This window comes from Gossypium hirsutum, chromosome D13 (assembly GCF_007990345.1).
Source record: "Gossypium hirsutum isolate 1008001.06 chromosome D13, Gossypium_hirsutum_v2.1, whole genome shotgun sequence".
Classification (NCBI taxonomy): Eukaryota; Viridiplantae; Streptophyta; class Magnoliopsida; order Malvales; family Malvaceae; genus Gossypium; species Gossypium hirsutum.
This window is the reverse complement of record NC_053449.1, coordinates 7507374-7514155: the sequence shown is the minus strand read 5'-3', so window position 1 is coordinate 7514155 and position 6782 is coordinate 7507374.

Genomic DNA, 6782 nt, shown 5'->3' with positions numbered 1-6782 from the left:
TTTTTTTGTTAACAAATATATCATTGTTGAAATAAGTTTTAAAGAATTGAAGATGTTCGAGTTAAAGGGTAAAGAGAAAGTTGATGATGGTGATCGTTCATGGTTGGAGCTGTTGAATGGTGTTGAAGCATCTACTTCTAGTGAAAGCGAGAAGCTACAGAAATTAACTCAGATGGTATTGGCCAAGTTTGTAGCTTGTCTAGTCACGAAGATGGAGAACAAGATGATGGTTGAGAAAGAGAGTCTCAAATCTTGTCATGAAATTGGAGTTGAAGAAGGAAAACAAAATTACTTGAGTGGCAAGCAAAAGAAACAAAAGACGAGCAGCGACATAAAGAAGAAGCAGAAGATTAATAATCAAAGAAAGAGAGAAGATTTGGAAAAGTTTATGGAAATGGGTTTGGAACCACCTCCGGATATGCCACAAGTATTCAAGGATCACATTGAAGACTTGGGTGGGAGTGAAATAAAGTTGGCTATTCAAAAGTTTCTTCAAGTTACTAATTTGAGGCCTCAACAAAATCGTTTGCCAATGTCTTTGAAACAAATTAGGAGTACGATCCTAAATGAAGATGAAGAGAGAATGCTTAATGCCAAAAGACAGATGCTAGTAACTTTTGTAGAACCATGACTTAGTGTATCTACGGTGTGTTGGAAATTATAGATTGCAAATTAATTATTCATGAGCACTATTCAAATTAAAAGTGGTGATTTATCATCTTACAAATTTAATTATTCATAAACACTGTTCAAATTAAAAGTGATGATTTATCATCCAATGGATACATTTCCATGGGACATGTTTCTCTCAAGAATTATGTCCAATATGAAGAGTTGTGGCTCTTCAAATTGTATTCATTGAGTGCATATAAATAGAGTTATTATGGTGCTCACAAATTATATAATTACAATCAATCTTATTTTCAGAAATTAGAGTAAGAGTTAGGGAATTCCTCAATTTTGCTAATTAAAGGAAATTCAAAACTTCGTTGTATCCCGGGAGGACCTTTGTCTTAACCCTCTAGCAACTTTGTGTGGAAGCTGTCGAAACCATTTTTATTCTAAAAAAATGGGGCCGACTTTTAAAACAAAATTGGGAGTCGCCATCGATCTTTTATTGAGGTGTGATCGGATCACATTGAAAACAATTTTAGGTCTACGAATTTTGAGAAAATAGGTTCGGGAGTCAGTTACGCACGAGGAAGGGTTAGCACCCTCGTAACGCCCAAAATTGGTACCGAATTGATTTATTAATGTCTTAAAGTCGAACGTCAAAAATTTGAAAAGATTGGAAACGATCCCCCTTTTATTAATGCCATATTTCTAAAACAATACTTGGATAAACCTGGATGTAAAAAGGCCTTCTCATCCCGAGGCAAAAAATTTCATATCCCGTAAGTTAGGATGCAACACTTGAATTCCCGAGTATAAGCTAACCTTTTAAAAATCTTTATTGAAACTTGGTGTATTTGAAAAAAATGTTTAACCGTTTTAGTTAGACGAGAATATCGAAAACCCCGTAAGTTAGGGCACGGATCCTCGAAGTTCCAAAAACGACATACAATATTATTTTGAAAACTTTTGAATAAGATAATTTTGATACTTGAACGATATTAACCGTAACCTTTTAAACGAATAAAATGCAATGGAATGATTATGTACAATGCAAAAGGATAATTTGAGGATAAAATGTACAGAAATGAATAATGAATGGTTAATAAATAAATTATAAACAAACATAACAACAATACTCTCAATTATATATTATGCAAATATCAATATCAACATTAGAAAACTAAATGAATTGAAAGTTAATTAAAGAAACACCAAACAGAGTAAAAAAAAATAGCATGAAAGATAGAACATTTGAATTCATCAATGCATGAATAATAACTTACACGTTAAAAAGAAAAAATTAAAATAAATAATATACATGAAAACTTGAAATATCAAAAATAGAATAAAAAAACACATGAATTTTAAATTAAATGTTGCATAAGAAGAAAATCGGATAAGTAGTATACAAAATAAAACATATTGATTTAAAAGCATAGAAGTATAAAAAAAAATTTAAAATCAATGTATTATAAAATCATTAAATATATATATAGATCATGTTGGACCCTTTTCAAAAAAACTAAAATTATATAAACTAATACATTATGAGATTAGATAATAATATATAATAATAAAAAACTTAAAATAATAATACATAATAGGATAAAATAATGTATATATATAAAAAAGCTAAGTAAATTGATATATAAAAATAATAATACTAACAATAATAATAATAGTAATAATAATATAAAATGTGACAATAAAACAAATCATACGTATGTAAAAAAAATGCTATGAATTATAAAAGTAAAGAAACAAAACAAATAGATTAATAGAAGAAATACTAAAGCTTAAATATAAAAATAAATAGCGAATATAAGAATAACAAAAAAAATAAAAAAGTAAAAAAAATTAACAGACAAATAATGAAATAAATTGATCAGAGGACTTCATTGAAATCAGAATGAAATTTGGAGTAAAATTCCCAATAAATTAAAAGGTAAAATCGAAATAGTATTAAATTGTAATACGCGCGAAGAAACGAGGGCCAAATGAACAATAAGTCCAATTCCTCAACACGCGTCACGTCCCCCAGAAGATTGGCGTGTTTGGGACTAAATTGCCAATCAAAAAAACTTGAAGTCCGATTTGAAAATAAATGAAAGAGTGAGAAAGGGACTAAATTGGAACAGACTGGAAACGCGGAGGGACCTAAAATGTAAATCTCCCATCGAAGCAAAAGCACGCGAATCCTTCCCCTAGGTCGAGTCACCGCGCTGGTCAAGGGAGTGAAACGACCTCGTTTTGGGCATCAGAAGTCAAGCCCAAAATGACGTCGTTTTGGGGTGTCTATATAAGTAAAAAAAACCCTAAAAAAACATTTGTAGCCTCCTTTTAAAAAAAACTCTCTTTTCTCTCAACTCTCTCTCAGCCCTCCCTCTCCGGCCAATGTCTGTTCATCGGACCACCGCGGCGGCCGCCGGACGGCACTTCCGCCCGCAGTGACCGAAAAATCAAAAAGTCACAATTTTTTGGTTTTTTCAATCCCCGAACCCATGGAACGCCGATTTTCATCAGAATCGGCACCTCCTCCGTAATAAAGGTACGATTTTATCCTTTTTATTTCCGGTTTCTTTAAAATAAATGAAAAAAATAAATAAATAAGCCGAAAAAATAAAAAAAAAACTACCTTTGAGAAAGACCGGTATTTGAATTAATTTTTTCCAGTTTTCTTTTGATTCATTCGTGTGTGTAAAATACATAAAATTGGGGCCTTTTTATAGCCTGAAATTTCCTCTTTTCCCTACTTTTACATTGTTTTTGTTGCTATTGGACTCTCCTAGTCTGTTTTGCAGGTATAAACGTGGCGGCACACATGGAGGTGGCGCGAAAGGCGGCTACTATTGCGGCTGCTAGAAACCTAGGTTGTTAAGGTTTCTTTTTTTTGAAAAATTTTAATTTGGGCCATACTGGGTTTGGGTTATTTGGGCTAATGGTTTTTGGGTTTTATTTGTAATTGGGCCAATGGATTGTTATTATTTTTTGGGGCTTTTATTTGGTTTATTTTGGATTGGGCCTAGGCCAAAATTGGCCTATTACAGAAGCAAATAGTTATCTTTGGAAAGCGTCATCCGCGCCTCAGAGTGTACTGTTTATTTCCATATAAGTCTCCGATTCTATCGTCTCCACTCAAATCTCCAACAATCAAAGAGAATTATTTTTGGAGATGGCGATGGAGGCTAACATCGTATTTAAAGTGATGAACCAAGAGTTTGTGAAACTTGACTGATTTGATGGTTTAAACTTCAATTGTTGGAAGGACAAGATGTTGTTCCTTCTTATTGTATTAAATGTGGCGTACGTTCTGGACCCAAACCTACAACCAGTAGAGGATCCTGCCCCCAATCAAAATTTCGAGGAAATTGCAAATGTGGCTGAACTTAAAAAGAAGCACAAAGAAGACAATTTCACATGTCAAGGACACATCCTCAACACCTTGTCTGATCGATTGTATGATCTTTACATGTCGATGCAATCTCCGATGGAAATATGGAAAGCTCTTAAAGAGAAATACAACACCGAGCAACAAGGTACTGATAAATTTTTAATGATGAAGTATTTCGAATTCAAAATGCTCAATCGATCATGGATCAAGTCCGTGAATTACAAGTCCTTGTAAGCAGGCTTCGTGACTTGAAAGTTTTTATTCAAGAATTGTTACAAGTTGGGGCTATCATCTCGAAGTTTCCCTCGTCTTGGAACAATTATCGGAAGAAACTTTTGCATATGGCAGAGGACTTCGCTGTGGAGAAAATACTTAGGCATTTGCATATTGAAGAGGAAACTCAAAAATGTGATACGGTGTATCTTCCCTAAAGTTCTAAAGTGAACCATGTGAGCGAGTCCAAGAAATCTCGAAATGGTAAGCGAAAGGCCTCATCCGAGACCAAGGACATGTAAGATAAAAAGAAAAAAACTCGCAATTATTATAATTGCAATAAGAAATGACACTCTTTTAAGGATTGCAAACTTTTCAAAAAGAAGCAAGATGCCACAACTTCCAAAGCCAATATGGTGGAGGGCATGGACTTAGTGACCATGGTTACGGAAGGGATCAAAAATTTGAAGATTGGTATGATTACTAAACTCAACATAGCCATGACTGATAAGTCCTGTAATTGGTGGCTCGACTCCGGAGCTACTGTCCATGTGTGTAATGACCGACAACAATTCAAAAGTTATGAACTAGTGGGAAACCGTGAAGTGCTTGTGGGCAACTATCAATCGATTAAGGTGCTCGGTCAAGGGACAGTGGAACTCAACTTCACATCTGGGAAGAAATTGACTTTGACTAATGTGTTGCATGTTCCCGATGTGAAAAAGAATTTAGTATCCGCAAGTATTCTATGTAACAAAGGGTTCAAGATTATCTTGGAATCCTATAAGTTTGTATTGCTTAAGGGTGATATATATGTAGGAAAAAGATATTGTAACGAGGGTATGTTCAAGTTGAGCATTGATATGAATAAAGTTAATTCTTCTGCTTATATTGTTGAATATTATCCTTTGTGGCATGTCGTTTAGCACATTTTAATTTTAAAACTTTACAATATATGCAAAAGAATGGTTATATAAGTCTAAGTAATGATGAGTTTGAGGATAAATGTGAAATTTGTATTCAATCAAAAATTGCCAAGAAGTCGTTTCCAAATAAGTGTGAAAGGAATTCACAAGTGTTAGATTTAATTCATTCGGATATTTGTGAATTAAATGGAATACTAACAAGAGGTGGAAAATGATATTTTATCACTTTTATAAGACGACTTCTCTAGATTTACTTATGTGTATCTCATGAGAAGTAAAGACAAGGCTTTTGGTATGTTTAAACGTTTTAAAAATGAGGTTGAGAATTTATTTAGTAAGAAAATCAAAGTGTTTTGTAGTGATAGATGTGGTGAATATTTTTCAAATGAATTTAATATATTTTGTGAGGAACAAGGTGTGGTACATGAGTGTTCTGCTCCTTATACTCCGCAACAAAATGGTTTGGCGGAAAGAAAGAACCGTACTTTAGTAGATATGGTTAACTCGATATTGTTAAATGCTAAACTTCCATATAATCTACAGGGTGAAGCATTATTTACTGTGTGTTATATTCTTAACAGAATACCATCGAGAAAATTTAAAGTATCTCTATATGAGTTATAGAAGGGTCGAATGCCAAACTTAGATTATTTCAAAGTGTGGGGGTGTTTGGCTTACTATAGAGTTCCTGACCGAAACAGAGAACAAAGTTAGGTCCAAGAGCGTCAATGGTGCATTCATTGGATATGTCTAACACTCTAAGGCTTATCGTGTTCTTGACTTAGTGTCAAATATGATAATTGAAACAAGAGATGTTTTATTTATTGAAAATAAGGTTTTCAATGATTCAACAGATTTGGAAAAAGAATATCAACCAATGATCTCAAGTGATCAAACCAAAAGAAGTATTTGTGATAATAAGGATACAGAGCCGAGAAAAAGTCAAAGAGTGAGAAAAGTAAAAGACTTTGGTCCTGATTTCATTTCCTCAAATCTCTAGCATTCCTTGTTAAGGTAAATAGAGAATTCATAATTAGGAAGATCCCCATAATGTTTAATGTGGATGGTGATCCACAATCCTATGGTGAAGCCATGACTTCTAGGGATACAACATTTTGGAAAGAGACGATCAATGATGAAATGGATTCAATATTATCCAACAATACTTGGATTCTAGTTGATCTTCCTCAAGGATCGAGGCCTATCGGGTGTAAATGGGTGTTTAAAAGGAAGAATACTCCAACAGGGGGTTCTCTAACCTTTAAGGCTAGGTTGGTGGCTAAAAGATTTAGGCAAAAAGAAGGTTTAGATTATTTTGACACTTATGCACCAGTGGCTAGGATAACCTCCATTCGAATTCTTATAGCACTTGCATCTATCCATAAGTTACATGTACATCAAATGGATGTTAAGACGGCTTTTTTGAATGGTGATCTCGAAGAGGAAGTCTACATGGAGCAACCAGAAGATTTTGTGCTTCCTGGGAATGAACATAAAGTGTGCATGTTGATCAAGTCATTATATGGTTTAAAACAAGTGCCTAAACAGTGACATGAGAAATTTGACTCGGTTATCTTGTCATATGGTTCTTTTCATAATGGTGCGGATAAATGTATTTACACTAAATTCACCGATAG